The sequence below is a fragment of the Misgurnus anguillicaudatus genome, chromosome 18, assembly GCF_027580225.2.
Source record: "Misgurnus anguillicaudatus chromosome 18, ASM2758022v2, whole genome shotgun sequence".
Lineage (NCBI taxonomy): Eukaryota > Metazoa > Chordata > Actinopteri > Cypriniformes > Cobitidae > Misgurnus > Misgurnus anguillicaudatus.
This window is the reverse complement of record NC_073354.2, coordinates 38264870-38282162: the sequence shown is the minus strand read 5'-3', so window position 1 is coordinate 38282162 and position 17293 is coordinate 38264870. Positions and strand designations below refer to the sequence as shown.

At 36.4% G+C, this 17293-nt stretch overlaps 1 long non-coding RNA gene across 1 annotated transcript; it reads right to left on the bottom strand.

Moving 5' to 3' along the window:
• Positions 1-1485: 1485 nt before the first annotated feature.
• Positions 1486-12115, bottom strand: LOC141350634 (uncharacterized). The gene is made up of 4 exons (XR_012358770.1): positions 12003-12115; positions 8506-8637; positions 5249-5319; positions 1486-2641 (listed from the first exon to the last, which is right to left on the bottom strand). It is a non-coding gene; the product is annotated as an uncharacterized lncRNA (long non-coding RNA).
• Positions 12116-17293: the final 5178 nt, after the last annotated feature.

Here is a 17293-nt window from a genome sequence, read left to right as displayed (position 1 = left end):
ATTTTCTGCAGCAATTCTGTTTGTAAACTTGCAGACGGATATCTTTGGATGTTGCATCACATCTACAGTATCCACATCCCAAAAGGTTTTTTTTATAGTAGGGCTGTGCAACATTACCATCATAGTGGTTTCAATATTCCCAGTTGAGTAAAGTGTGGCGTGCGTTTCTGTTGCGTTTCCTCTCTGTAAAAATATAAGCTCTTACTGGCAGTCTGGGTTCAGGAGCTGCAGGTCACGAGGCCGCCAGCGAGAGGCTTTCACTGCACAGCACATTAAGGAAGCGGATTGAACATTTATGTTTTGAGGCATTGAGCTCAAGTGAAGCTCAACAGCTCCCGGGATCACAGCAAGAAAGCGCTCTGTTCAACATGAGCCTGACCGTACAGCAGATCCGAGGCTCTTGACCATAAACAACAACAAATATTAACAATGAGGACCCAATGTTTAATTTAACATAAAGCTCCTTTAATGTAATGCACTTCTGACATTCATTATTGACATTGGATTAAAAAATGTAAACATAGCTATTAGGCTATTGGTTTGCATTAGTAGCCCCAGCAGCTAAGATGTACCTCATAGGTACATAATCGGTACCTCGCAGGTGCATAATCGGTACCTTGCAGATGCATAAGCGGTACCTTACTGGTGCATAGTCGGTGCCTCACTGGTACATAGGCGTAACCTCTCAGGTTCATAATCAGTAACTCACAGGTACACAAACGGTAACTCGGTGTTACATGATACATAATCGGTACCTCACGATTACATGACCGGTACCTCGCAGGTACATAATCGGTAAATCCCGATTACATGGTCGCTATCTCTTGGTTACATAATCGGTACCTCACAGGTACATAGGGCGGTACCTCACGGGTACATAGATGGTGTCCCACTTTAAATACTCACAGGTAAATAAAGTGTGCCTCACAGGTCCATAATCGGTACCTCGCAGGTCCATAATCGGTACCTCGCAGGTGCTTAATCAAAATCTCGCAGGGGCATAATCTGTACCTCATGGATGCATAAACGGTACCTTACTGGTGCATAGTCGGTGCCTCACGAGTACCTTACAAGTACATAATCAGTAACTCACAGGAACATAAACGGTAACTCGCTGTTACATAATTGGTACCTCAGGGGTATATAATCGGTAAATCACGGCTACATAATCTGTATCTCACGGTTGCATAATCGGTGCCTCATAGGTACGTAGATTGTGCCTCACATGTACATAAAGTGTTCCTCACGAGTACACAATCGATACCTCGCGGGGGCATAATCTATACCTCATGGCTGTTTAAACAGTACCTTGCTGGTGCATAGTTGGCGCCGCACGGGTACATAAATAGTAACTTGCAGTTACATAATTGGTACCTCACGGTTACATGATTGGTACCTCGCAGGTACATAATCGGTAAATCCCGATTACATGATCGCTATCTATCGGTTACATAATCGGTACCTCACGGATGCATAAACGGTACCTCACGGGTACATAGATTGTGCATAATCGATACCTCGCGGGTACATAGGCGTAACCTCACAGGTACATAATCAGTAACTCACAGGTACACAAATGGTAACTCGGTGTTACATGATACATAATCGGTACCTCACGATTACATGACCGGTACCTCGCAGGTACATAATCGGTAAATCCCGATTACATGATCGCTGTCTCTCGGTTACATAATCGGTACCTCACAGGTACATAGGGTGGTACCTCACGGGTACATAAATGGTGTACCACTTTATTTACTCACAGGTACATAATCAGTAACTCACAGGTACATAAATGGTACCTCACAGGTACATAGATGGTGGCTCACAGGTAAATAAAGTGTGCCTCACGGGTACATAATCAGTACCTCACAGGTACATTATCGGTACCACACAGACACCTGTGCCTAAATAATACAAATTAAGACTTTTAAAAGGTTACTGTCCCTTTTAAAGGGTACTGTGAGAGCAGTGTATGTAATTGGGTTTGTCACACACATACTTTAACTGTGTAATTGCTCAATCGCAGATACAATGTCAAAGTTCCCATCAGGCAGCTGCTAAAACGCTCCCTAGTGTTGCTGCCACGTGTATAAACTCACAAACTTGAGTTTTATATGCCAGGAATGTGTTTCAGCAAACAAAAAAAGCTGTGGCTTATCGCTACTGCACTCCATCAAAACGTCCGGAAGCGATTACTGTTTATTAAAAAATCTAGTGACGTGCACGAGCGCAGTGTTGTGAGCCGCAGCAGAATGGCCGCTAGCTGACGCCCCAGAGAGGTAAACAAAGACAGGAAGATCAAATAATGCATTCATCACATTCCCCAGGGCCGGGGGCCAAGTTCATGTCAAATCCATAATAAGGAAAGTATCCCAGTTTCCCCATACGCACGTCACACTCTGCTGGAAATCTGCGCAGAGGATGTATTGATATTCCTGGTGCTTCCTTTCTCACAAGCTTAATATGGGCCCTGTCACATCGCAAGTAGCAGCATGCATCCCTCTCCACCCTCCCCACTCCATTAAACACACAATTGTAAACCATTAGGCTGCCAAAACAAGGCTTTTGTTTTGTGTTTGGGTTTTTTTCGGAGGGGAGGCAACGCTGGAGAGCATAAGAGGCCGGTAGTTGGTCTTGCCTGGAAAACAACAAGATTTAAGAGGCAATGAGAGTCAACGATGACAACATAGTACAGCTGCCAAAGGTCTGGTGGAAATCACAATCTTTATGGTTTCTCGAGGCTGCTGATGATATATAAATATATATCTGTTCTTAAACTGTTGTTTCAGAGAAATTAAGGACTGTAGTTTCGCTCATTTTCTCTCGATGATAGAATGTTTTATAAAAATGAATGGATATATAAAATACAATATTACAGAAACACTACGTCACACCAGGGAGCTTCAAATCAGAACTCAATGTAATAAGAAAAAGACTTGAAAAGATATAAAAGACTTTGGAACTATAATACAAATATTTCTATTCGATTGTTTTCAAAATCTGAATTTTACAGCAAACACCAATCTAGAATTATTTTATTGTATATTTGCAAAATATTACTATATAAAATCTCTTTTTTTTTGGCGTATTTTATATGAGCACCAGGACTGAGGGAGTCAATCTACTCTAAATTTATTACTGCACGTAAGAGAGAAGCTTCCAGGAGAACATAATGGTTTTGAAGGCGAGTCATACACGGTTTGACTACTTCCCTTGTGAGTAACTATAGTGAGAGCAGATCTGTCATACGGTGAGAAACAATGCTTTTAGTGGACATGGAAACACTACAGCTGCTCTGTACTTACTGACCTTTAAACAGCAATAATGATGGTGAAGGAAATCATTACAAGATGTGCACATTTGCCTGTTTTATTGTGCACCAGGTGAGAATCAAATCGAATAACAGAATCTCCTCAACAGAATCATTCTTATTAAGAATCAATAAAATGATGTGGGATCGTGTGATAAATGTACATCTAATACATTAAAATGAACTATTTACATAGGAATGAAAGGAATTAAATTGATTAAACTTTGTATTTTTATATTGTTGTCTACATTAGGCATGGGCCGGTTATCAGTTTTAAGGTATACCAAGGTTTTAAAGAGTCAAGGTTTCAAAACCACAAACAATTTCTGTGATACCGTTTCCAAGGTATGAGTTGTAATTAATTAAATCATAAAGTCATGTAACTGATTTGATATACATTATATATATATAAAATATATTTTTTGAAAGAACAATTATCACACTACTGATCTACCGACGTTACTTCAATGTGATGTCCAGCCGATATCTGCCCAGCGACTACCGACCGCTTCCCCTTTAATTTACTTACTTACATTTAATTCCCATAAAATTTAATAATATAGTATCTATTATATAGCATATCCCCCTTCAGCTGTCTGGCTATCTCTCAATGAGTGCGTTTACATGCACAGTCTTACGCCGATTATGCTTAATAAACTGATAACACGTGGTGTCATGTAAATGTGTAAAAAGGGGTTTCCTTTATCAGGGAAAGCCCATAAACGGCGTAAGCAAAAACCGATCGGCACAGGTATTTTTTTGCTCATTACGCCGATTTCGCGTGGCATGTAAACACCGGCTTTCTCACGGTTTTGTCCATGTGCGCATGTCTCCGCGTATGAAAGATAAACGTCACACGCGGAAGTAAGCGCAAAGTAACGCATAAAAGTCTCCGCTCAACTAAAGCAGTTGGCAGAGAAACTGCTGTTATATTTACAGGTTCTGGAGACACTAAAAGAGATAAAACAATATAGCTTAAGACAGATATGCCGTCGGCTTTTTGATCGACTATAATGTACTATAGGCGATGACGTCACTACCTGCGAGAAACCTGACAAATCTCCAAGTCCCATGTAAACGCAGTTTTCTGCATTGCCGGTTTATTGATTTGCATGTAAATGCAAGAAAACAGTTTTTTGTAAAAAGCAGATTTTTGATAGTTATCCGCTTATTCTGTGCATGTAAACGTACTCAATGTTTTTTTCAAAGGACTTGTTTTTTTCTCTTTAAGAGTTTTTTCAAGCCCTAGGAAGTCAGCTGACATTGGCTTGACTTTGAACTCTCTTCTATACGTTACATTATTACTACACACGGTTTAATATTAGATGCTGTACTCAGCTACTTTTGTTTCCCCTGATTTTTCTGCGTATTTTCCTGCTTTTATTAATGTAAAGCTGCTTTGAAACAATTATACAATTGTGAAAAGTCCTATATAAATAAAATTGAATTAAAAGGATATTATAATTTAAAGGCTTTATTTTTACCTGACAAACATGTTGTATGTTGCTTAAAAATAAATAAAATGTATTGTGTCCAGTTGAAAAGCTGTTGGTTGTATACGCAGACAATTAAAAATAATAGTGTTGCAATGGCAATACCGCGTGTTTCTGTTTTGTAAACCTTCATAAAATTGCTGGCCAAATTATTAAATTAATTAAGTAAACATTTTACTTAAAATCCTCATCCTCATTAAATGCATGTAAAGCTGTAGGTAAGTCTACAAGTAAAGAATAATGAGTCATTTTTCCAGAAAGAAAAGGGTCGCATTACTGGAGCAGTGTGGAAATAACTGTGTGTGGTGGCTGAAGGCTTGAGACCGGCCAGAGTTAAAGGGAAAACTCTTTTCCCAAATAAAATCAAAGTTTAGGCATAAAATCATAAAAAAGAGAGATTTAGAGAGTGCAAACAGACAGCGAAAGATCTCAGTGGTCTTACCTGAGCTGAATCACTGATTAATTTAACATCAGAGTGTTTAAATCCTGCAGGTTTAGTAGATTGTCTCCTCACTACAATAAAAAGAAAGAAATTAGACAATATTATTTTGTTTAAAAAAATATATATTAGGGAGATTCTCACGAAATTAGACTTATGAGGTGTCATGAAACATTTTGATAAAAAATGTAAATTTAAAAAGTAAATCAGAATAAGAAAATCATCTCTTTATGTACTATTTTGCACATGATTTCAAATGACATCATACAAACCAATTTTGTTGTTTTTTCCACATTTAAGGGGAAAATCTTCCTTACCGCAACGTGTCCGTGACTGGATTTTGGTTCTTTGACATGGAAATATTTATAATTAAAAAAATCTAAAAAATAAAAAGCTTCAGTGCATGTTACACTATAAACATTTACAGTAAAGAAACATGTGGTATTTGGTGATCATTGTTAAATGTAGAGACAATAATAAGGAATATAAATGTGACCAAGACCAATTTTCTCATCCTCCACAACAATTTTCAATCATTGTTTAAGCCCTCAATGAACTAGCATTTAAAAAAAATAGTTGGATGGGACATAATTGACTGTGACACTCAAGATGGCTACCAGGTAAGCAGTTCTTATTTTTTCTCTCCAGACAAAAGTTGAAATGTTGTTTGTCATAGTACCAAGACAACTTTTTAGTTCTCATTGCCGAAACATGAGTTTGTAAATGCATATATTTAATGTAACATGTTGCGGTAATAATTTTTTATAATGATAATCTAAAAAATGTAAATAATTCTATAGGAAATATGTTTTAAATCCGCTAAAATTAATGGTTATAGCAAGATCAGACCTTAAACTTATATGTGCAAAAAAATTGGCTTCAATGGCTTTTAAAAAAAAATCTGATGCTGGACACCTTCTAAGTCTGAATTTCGTGAGAATCACCCTTTAGCATCATTAATGTTTTTAATAAAATTTAAAGTCGCAAACAAAATTGAAATTAAAAAAGTAATTCGTTTTGGAATATTGTCGTATTTTTAACAAATGACTTATCTGTAAGCTTCATTATTTTAAAGGGGCAATAAGTGGGATTTACCCCATCTAGTGGTGAAATTGTATTTTGCATTTAAACGAATAGTGTTCTCTAGCCCCTCGCTTTTCCAAATGCGTGTTGCAACTACGGTAGCCGTTATGTACTCACTGATCTCCTTGTCCGTTTCATCAAGTTCACGTGTTCTGAATGAAAACGCGATGTGGAAACGCGTTGGTAGGCTAGTTCTTTTTGTCCTTCTCTGCTATTATAGTTTATCAGTATGGCGGAACAACACGGAAGCCTCCTTGTACTTACCCGTTCAATGTAAGTAAAGAGAAGAAATTCTAAGCTTACAAAGAAAAGTCGGATCACTGGCAGAGGTCATTTGACACCAACCAGGACATATTTATGAATAAAGACATTGATTTTGACTAATAAAACACTTAAAATCCTACTTACTGTCCATTTAAAAAATGCATGTACCCTCATAATCTTTAATCAAAAATGCAAATTTCGCAAACGATCTCTCTTTACTTCCGTTCCGGTCATATGATATGGCAGGTGGGCAAGGCCCAGAAAAAAATCACAGCAATCAGCAACATAACCCAAGTTCTCGATGGATGAATTCAAGTCCAGCGCTACCTTTTTTCACTCAGATATACGTCAACACTGAGAAAATAAGACAATCGCAACTTCCGTTTCATGGTGACTTTAAAGTAGTAAAAGATTTATTATATTACTTCTTTCTTGACAATTCAGCACATTCAGTTACATCCTAGCAAGCTCCAGTGTTAAGTAATGTGCTGTGCAACATTACACGACAATCAAAAGATTAAATATATATATCTAATATATGGTTTTCCTTTAGTTTGAAATGAGAGCTGTATATGTTTTTGTCACCCTCTGATAATAACCGTCCTCATATGACTAACACAGCTTGTTAAAGAGCGGAGAATAAACAGCATGTGTGTGAACTCTTCTCTTTACTGATAGTAGTGAGTTATTCACACTCTTAATGAGCTGTAATAAAATGCCTGATGTGCAGAACAGAGAGGGTGTCGAATATCAGCTGCCCTTAGCCAGACGCCCATATTCACCACAATCATGGCCCGATTACTTATTGGGAAATTTCCACAGAATGTACATTTGTCTCATTTGTAATGGTTTATGTAATTACTTCATTCATGCATCATCAGCTTTAGGGTGAACAACATTTAGGACATCTGACAGTCACATTTCCGAACCTAAAAGGGCACATATGCCAGAAACATACACATATATAAATGCTTGGCTATAACGCATTGCAAGGGTGCAGTCACGCTGTGAAACATAAAATCCAGCTTTGCTTTCACTGTACTTGCATACAGTTCGTTTCTGGCTAAGAGTCAGCACATTGAGAATATCCCCGGTTAAATTTCCCACACGTCAACCCTTCAAATATTATGTGTGTGTGTTTGTGATTAATAACTCATGACAATTTAATGGAGAAACATATAGCCTGGCACCCAGCAGTTCCTTTCATAAGTAAATAAGCCCCATTAACACCATATGTTAGTAATGCCACACAAGTCGATCAGCTCAACTTGAACTTAATTACACACACATAACTCAAAGCAAAAAACATCCTCAAGAGTCACATGAACACCATATTTCTTTATAGCTTTAAAAAAAATCCCTGGCTTCCCAAATGTTGGAAGAGATTTTATACTGGGAAAGAAACTTAAACACAGAAATAAATGTTCTTGCATTATAAAAATATGTCAATAGATAATAATATATGGCAGTATTGATACACAGTAAAATAAATATGTGCTGCTTTCTGGAAATTCAGGCTAAAGTCTCATAATCTGATAATGGGATTTGGAGCATAAAAGTTTGATTTCACTCACTGATGTCAATCTTTGACATGATCTTAATATTAAATCTCAATATTCATTCAATATTAAAGATAACAAGGTTATACAAAAAAATGACTTACTATAAGCTGGGTTTTTACAGGCAGGGTCACATATATAGAAAAATAATTAATTAGGAATATGTGTCAGTTATGAAATACTGTAATATCAAAAGATTGGGTACACTACAAAACTGGTCACTTTTTCTTCAAATATGTAAACAAAGAGCCGTCACAAACTGCTACTTTCTCTTTTACAAAAGTTACGGGCAATATCCTGTATTAAAAACACACACCGTCGGACACAAATTTGAAAATTCATTGGAAAACTTACTTCAGTCTGGGACACACAGTGCATGATGTATCTGCTTTAACACACTAGTTCTGATTCGTCACATATGATACATTAATGGTAAAACTGTGCAGAAAGTCCCTGTGCTGCCATCAATGAATCAAAATCCAGCTGCTGTGGAAAAAGTAGAAACTGAATCATATACTTGAGTAAAAAGTAAAAATAACTCATGTAAAATTCATTGCAAGATTTGATATGCAGCAGTAAATTGGCAAAAAAATATTAATTCGAGATGAGGGCCTGCTAAATCTATCATTGTGTTTTTCTAAGCGGCACTAAATAATAAAATAAATGGTCGTGAGGCTGAAAAACTGAGGTCTGATTTGTACTGAAATGGTAACAGCTTACACAAAGACACTTAACAGCAGTTTGCATGTTACATTGAATTATAAGTGGGTAACATCAGATCATACTGTATTTATCAAGATTTGCAGTTTACGTTTTAACTGATTATTTTGCTAGTTTTGTAGAGCCGGTAGAAATTTATGGCAAAACTGTCATCTGTGTCCCTGTGTGACTGCTTCACTCCTTGTAGTTGATCCTAGTCACCTATCTGTAATGCATGTCTTTACCACCAGATGGCTCACTTGATCACTAACTAAGTGCTTATGACAGTAGTTATGGTTATCAAACTTTTTCAGCAAGTGTAGGGTGAGGGTCTATGCCTTATGCACCCCCATAGAAAAATCATGACATAAAACACCTCAAACCTAGAAATTTACTTAAACTAAATAATAAAACTAGGGCCCCCTGTCACCATCTGGCGTCCTAGGACCACTGCTTATTAATTAGTAATTTTTAAGCACTCTAAAGAAAATGTAAGTGGGTTTTATGTGCAAAATTATCTAAAACCTTACTAAATAATTCAGGGTGCTTTTTATTTTTTGCTGAGCATTGTAAAATAACAATTTAACAGAGCATACTACGCCATTAAATAGTGTATCGTAAACAACAATCATTTGAAATAAATAAGAGGATCATTTTCGATACCAAAGATTTCAAGCAATTATTTTCTCTGGTGTTTTAACTTTTCATCTTTATCCCTTCCCGAACCAAATTATTATAACCAAATGCAAGAAAAAGGAAAAATAAATACAATAAAAAAGATTCTTTAATTTTACATAGAAGATATGGTCTATAGGGTGCTTTTTGTCAAGTTCATAATTTTTAAGTAGGAGCAATGGCATTAGTAATGTTTTTCCTTAGCATGTCACACATATCCAACCTCAGTTTTATAGCTAATTTCTAGTATGCATTTTAGATTTGTACAAAATGATTTACAATCGAGTTGTTGCAAAAGTGTGCACGTTTTTCAATATACAACAAACATAAACGCAAATCCCACCAGATCCTTGTCTGCATATGTGCAGAAAAACGAGTGTTATGTGATATGTGACTGTCTGTGAATATCACAGACGGTTTACGTCCTACACAACATCTTGATAGCAATGAGTCTGTTCTCAACAATAACACTCGTTTTTCTGTCAGCTGAGAATGTGACTGTGAGTCAAAGCGTATCCAGACCCAAGCCAAAATTTACACTCCGTCTTCAGCAAACTCAATGACACAGAGCTGTTTATTACGATCATTAAACAGCTTTTCTATAATAGGCAATGGAATATTGTTACTGTGTTTCATTAACAGATGGTGTAAATAATTTAGGTAGTAAAGTGTCCTGCTCACAGATCATCTCCTTTAACACTAGATGGCAGTAGAGTCCCAGACATGAGTTACATTGACTGTAATGAAGAGATACCTGAGATTTACTTTTGTGTGATCAACATTCATTTTGTGTCATGTGAGTTTAAAATACTTGGTGTTTTATTCTTTACGTCTTCTTCTCTAGTCCATAGAGATTAAAACATTATAGTTTCTAGTCATTTCCACAGAAATGGGCAAGGTGTTAGTTAAACTTAGAATTATCTCCATTACACACTTTAATTATACTTAACTTAAATAACGAACAGTGTTGGGCAAGTTATTTAAAAAAAGTAAATAACTACTAGTTACTAATTACATCTTCAATGAAAACGGCTCAAATAAATCATATAATAGTACATCAATTATTCTGGTCACACTTTTTAAGTTTCAATTCTTATTTACTAACTATTAACTACTTTTGCCTCAATATACTCCTTATTACTGCTTATTAAAGGAATATGCCACTTTCATAAAAATAAAATCTTGATGATTTGGTTTATGTCTTTATTTTTTTAGTAGAGAAGAAATTACGTTTTTTGAGGAAAACATTCCAGAATTTTTCTTAATTTAATAGATTTTATTTGACCCAACAGTTTACAGTTTCAATGCAGTTTAAAGTCACCATGAAACGGAAGTAGCGATTGCCTTATTTTCCCCGTGGTGACGTATATCCGAATGAAACGGCTTTTGAGATGAAATAAGGCATGGCTGGATTTAAATTTCTATATCGAGATCTGATTGGATCGTTTGCTTATTTTGTTCAAAAGCATGATCAACGTAACTTAAGTCTACATATAATAATAACAAGGAACGATGCGTGAAGAGCTGTCGTTCCAACGACACAAGTTAGCAATGCAGTTTGCGAATGTTCGTTTGAACGATGGTTTCGGGAAACACCAAATCATTGAACGAAGTTAGTAACGATGGAACTTACGATGTTCGTTGGCTAACGATGCTTTTGGAAAACACACCCCTGATGTTGTTGTATGTTGAATTATACTAATTAATGTCTTTGTGTCACTTTATTGTTTAAAATGGTCCGCAAGTGAGATTTTCACATATGTGACGCGTGACCGTTCGACGTGATTACGCAATATGTAAAGTTGTGCTAACACATCACACAGCTAGTGGAAGACTAGAAGTTGTGTGTTTTCCTCAAAAAACGTAATTTGTTCTCGACTAAACAAATAAAAACAAAAACAACTTGGATGACATGGGGGTGAGTAAATTAGGAAAGTGTTGGTAGGAATTAGGTAGGATTGAGGATGTAGAAAAAGGTTTTGCAGAATCAGGCATTAATAAGTATTAATAAACAACCAATATCTCAGTAATTAATCAGTTAATAGTGAGAATTGTAAATTACACAAGAGTGTTACTATTATTCTTATTAACTCACAAAAGTATTCAAAGTGCAAAAGATACATAAAAGCATGCATTTTAACATTTTAAATTTTGATGTTAAATCCACTATTGTATATCTACCCAATCATTGATCTACAGTCCATACACAGGAAAAATAAGAGTAATCCCATACTTTACTTTTTTAAGGAAAAGGTAATTAACTTACAGTAACTAATTACTTTGTAAATAGTTGCTGTAAGTTCATTACTACAGAAACTAATTACTTAGTAAATAGTTGCTGTAAGTTAATTACTTTAGCAATTAGTTACACCCAACAATGGTAACGAAGTAACCCAGCTAGCACAACTAGATAAAAATGATTTCTCATATGTAATAATAGATAATTATTTAGATAGTTGTTCAGATAATAAGTATACCTCTTTCCTCCAGCGACGTCTGCCAAGCAACCTCCATTTTAGTATGTCCCAAACATAAGAAAGAGAAAGGCATATAGATAAATATGAGTGTACATCGTCATCAACAGTTTGCTCTGCTCTGAGTTCAGTCGTAAACAGATTCAGGTACCATATCTACAGACGAATTGTTTTTAATTGTTTTCATATCCGTATGTAACCTACACCAAATTAGTTTGACATCACTTTTACAAAATTATTAATATAGTTTGTGAGGTAAGTTAACTTGCGTGCTGCTGCTCCAGTCAGTTTAACGGTTTTTCGCGCGCAAGAGAAAATTGCGCCTGCGCCAAAGAAAAATCTCTTCCGGTGTTACAATATTCGTTAAAAATTACTTTGAAAATTATATGTTAATTTTTTTTATAAATAATTTCTCAAACCTTATTCATTCCACCTGCTGTCAATGTGAGTATTGTTGTACAGTCCCAAATGAAAAAAGATTTAGAGGTAAAGTTAGATCATAAAACTCATCATAAGTTATTATGTTTATGTTTTGAAGTACGAGTGTCTGATATTTCTGCCTCTTATGATGTTGATTGACAGTTCACTGCTTTACTGAGTATTGTAATGTTGTCATTTGGAGATAACTCACTACCCACAAAACAGCACAGCTATTATAAATAGCTTTTTTATTGTGATGGTTTCATATTTCAAGCTAAAGTTAGATCTGGTACATGTTTCTGGATCTAAACAGGGAAGTGTATTAGCATTACATCTAAATACAGAGCCATTTATTTCAGCTATGCAAGGACAGATTTTCATTCAGACTCCCATTACAGCGGAGAATCTTAACCTCTTCCCTACTGCCATATCGAGCATTGACATTATTGCTTCTGTTTACCCACTGTTTACTGTGAATATAACAACCAGTACACATATATAGACTAAGATTATGTTGCTTGTGAATATTTAATGGATTTGCAACAGACAGCTGCTCATGTTTACTAAAATCATACTAATAGGGATGCACTGTGCTTTGGGGACTACAACCATAGCAGCAGATATAGCTCAAATTCAGTGAAAGGGAATTTAAACGATGACCTACCACATGTCAATGTACGTTTTTGAGCCACGGTTACACAATTGTATTTCACACACTATTTTTTTGTATGGTGACCTAATAGGATTTTGTGTCTTCATCGTTGCAGCTTTTTAAGGCTGTGACATACGGTCTGCTGATTAAACTGCGCAGCTGTTGTCTCAAGAGACGCCCATCGAGGTTTCATATAGACCCTCATCTGAGTGAAAGTATCTCCAGAGCTCATTCCAAAAAGGACAAACATGGCAGGTCAGTTTAAAGTGGGGACATAAAGACACACAGCAACAGTAACTAGAAAATACAGACTTACTGTAAACATAAGGTTAATAAAGGAATGACATTGTTTAAGACAGCGTGTCTTATAAAACTTACAGCCGCAGAACTAAACATCTGTCCGAGCTGTGTTATGAATATTCAGGAATCAGAAAAAGAGATTATTGGAAGTGAAACAGGGGAGCTAGTTTTACCTTCAACATACTAGCATGAGATCACTGTTACTGCCCATAGAGTGCTCGGTTAAAGGGATAGTTCAACCAAAAATTACATTTCTGCCATCATTTATTCACCCTCATGTTGTTTTAAACCTGTATACATTTCTTTGTTTTGCTAAACATGAAGATATAAAAAAATATTTGAAATCAGATCTGGGGCACCATTGACTTCCATAGTGAAAAAAATACAGCAGACGACTTCGGGGCAGATCTGCAGCGGATCCGCGTCAAAGTCGGCAGGTCCGGTGCGGATCCGGCCCGCAGTCGTCTGCTATCTGAGTGGTGCCCCAGATCTGTTTGATTACAAACATTTTCCAAAATATCTTCATTTGTGTTCAGTGGACCAAAGAAATTTGTAACAATATTCATTTTTGGGAGTCAAAACTTTGTTTCTCATTCTTGAGGAGTACAGTACTGTAACATATTTGTATACAAAACTTTTACTAATCAAAAACACAGACATGCACAAAAACAGAAGCGAGACAAACTGTTATCCCATACGCCATACCCCAGACCAGACACAGCTTGTTGCCGTCAAAACAGTCTCAGGTGACACATAAATCTCTCGTTGACAACTTTTCCATCTCCTAAACCTCTTCCAGCAAGACAAAAAGGCACTCAGACCTTCATTTATAAGCAGTAAAATTTAAGAAACCTTTAAACATAAAATAACTCCCTGAATGAAAGTATTGTTTAGGTTATATAGTCATGGCACACTTTTGATATGTCTCGTGGCTGGGACATCCCCGGACAGCTGACTCTGAATCAGACCTCCTCAAGCGTGTCATTTAAGCCACACGCTTAAATTTCTATGACACATGTAAATACAATTATAAATGAAATCTTAAGCAGATATTTATTCGAATTGTATGTCAACAATTGACTCAAAATTAATGAAATTTTATATGAAAACACCCAAAACCTAGTTGACATTTGAATGAAATATAACTCATGAAGTCTTATGGGGTACCCATTCCAAGCCGCTCCATTTAAATCACTGCTCTCTGTTGTCATGCTTTGCTTTGCCTAATACGTCCATATCTGGGATCTCAGGGCTGTGATCGGGGTTATTCCAATGTGACAGGCCGGCAGTAATGATTGGACTATATTATTGGGGTGCTATTTCCATCTGTCCTAATTAGAAACCACACTAAAACTATTTTTAGACTTCATTCCTTTGGTGAGCAATTTACTAAAGCCCTTGTTGACTCCCCGGCCCTCCCTGATCAGACAATCCCAATATACCACAGCGAGGAAAGTTCAGATCACAAAAATAGACCAAGAGGACCAGCAGAGAAGTTTAAGGTTAAGCGACCAACACTTAAAGAAAACACTAGACTGTTTTGGAGCCGGTTATAGTAAGTGCATGAACTCCGGTGTTCATAGTGTTAAGGGTGTTATATTGTATGCGTTCAGCAGGGTGTTTTAAAGATGTTGAATAGGGTCTTCTGGCAATTCCTTATAGCCTTAAGTCCCCCTGTGGTGAAAATTACATTTTTTATTGTTGTTTATATGCTTAAAGAGTATTTTCTCACCATTGCTGAGAGTTTTCCAAAGATGCAGTTTGTAATCATCTTAGTTTCCTACGTCACAAACATGCAACCAAACGCGTAAATCAGTAGTTTGAGCCATAGATGTGTCTGAAACTGCCGAATGTAGCATCTATGTAAATATATATCTATGATATGAGCTGGTGTGATTGAGCAGAGGCGGGGATTATTTTGCATATTCATGGTCAAGTATACTAAATGCGAAAAGGGTGTAGAGCTACATTCAAGCTGTTTTAAAACATGAAAAAATTACTGTAATAGGAAAAACTGTTATTATAATGCTCAAAGATGAGTTTTAAATGATGAAATTATTTACTACAGGGGGACTTTACGCAGCCCACTATAAACAACACTAAAAACTGTATGTTGCTTATACAAAACAGTACTTCTACTCAACAAGTAACATGATTGATCTGATTTATCATTCATTCATCTAAGCAATCTTAAAGGTGCCATAGAATGTAAAACTGTATTTACCTAAGCATAGATGAATAATAAGAGTTCTGTATATGGTAATGACATATCATGAGCCTCAAACATGATTGTTTCCTTCTTCTTATGTAAACCTTGTGCACGCAAAAGACCGCTGGAAAACCGGCCAATCTCAATATTACACCAACTGTGACTTTACTGTCCAGATGTATGCCACCAACATTAAATTACATATTAAATTAATTACAATGTTGTTACAATGCTAAAAACAAAGTTGTGACTGCTGAGTTAGCACTATATGCTAGTTAGGGCTGTAACAATATGCAATATGAAACCGAAATCACGAAACTCAGATCCACTGTAACGTGGTCTGAGAAGGCAGAATCGCGACACACCCCTTTCAACTCCCAGAGTTATCCTTCCCATCCAGATCCAATGCTACCACATCTTTAAATTGCTATTAGTATTATTTGAAGTTAACAATATAAAATAAATATAGAAAATAGAGATATATGCTAGTAAAACATACAGAAACAAAAATATTTAGCGCACCGAGCAAACCAAAGATAAAACCATTAAAGGTTTTTATTTAAAGTGGTTTTAATGTCGCTAAGCAATCCGTTGTATTATGGCGATTTGTATTTGTGTTGATCATTGGATTAAAGTCATTTTAAACTTTAAACTGTACTTAAAGGCAGACGATGCTAATTCTTTAATCTTAGGCCTAGTCCACACGGACACGGGTATTTTTATAACCGTGAGTTTTTCCACGCGGTTCGGCCGTTCGTCCACACGAAACAGGAGTATCAGGGCACTGAAACCGAGCATATTTGAAAACCCCGGCCAGGGTGAGCTTTTTAAGAAACCCCGGTTACACTGGTGTCATGTAGAGAGTAAAACCGGGGGTGCCGTTATCCACTGTGTTTGATGTCAAGATTGTGCGCCGCTGACTGCTTTGTTGATGATTCTGTGCAATGGCGGACATATCTTGCTAAAAATAACTGTGCTAACAGGGCTTCTAACATGTATACAGATAGATGCTCAGTTATCTCACTATATTGCGGAACACGATTTGGGTTATATCCTCGCCTGCTGGTGTGGCATGCTCTTGACAGCGCTTGATAGCGTGCTTTTGCTTTATTGTGTGGATGGATATTTAATTTAAATTGAGCATGTGTGGCTTTCCACACATTCACATATGATTTAACGAAATTACTTAAAAATAACGAAAAACAAATTACTCTCTTAACTCTTGACAATTTATTTAAAGACATTTAATGTAAAACATCATCTCCACAATGGAGTTCTGTTTGTTTTTCAACAGTATTTTGTTAAAGCAACACTATGTAGTTTTTTTACCTTTAAATAATGTCTCTAAAATTATTTCAGTGATAGAACAACTTTTAACTGGACAAATTGTACTGTTGCTGCAACCTGAGCAGCCTCCTAGCTGCTACAAGCACACTCCGAAAGTGGCGGTGGAGGGTAGAGCACACAGTCCCACCCCTCCCTCTGCCTGCAGAAGAGTGTCTGATACCAGGCACTGTTGCGCTTTTCAACCACATGGGGGAGCTGTAAGTCATTTTTACATGGAAACTACATAGTGTTGCTTTAAAAAGAAAACACAAGTGTTATAGCTTTGGCTATTTATTTATTTTATATATGGCTATTTATATTGTTAATAATTTGCATAGTTAATCTTGTTCTTTGGTGTTCAGTTTATAAAGGTTTTTCAAATGTTAT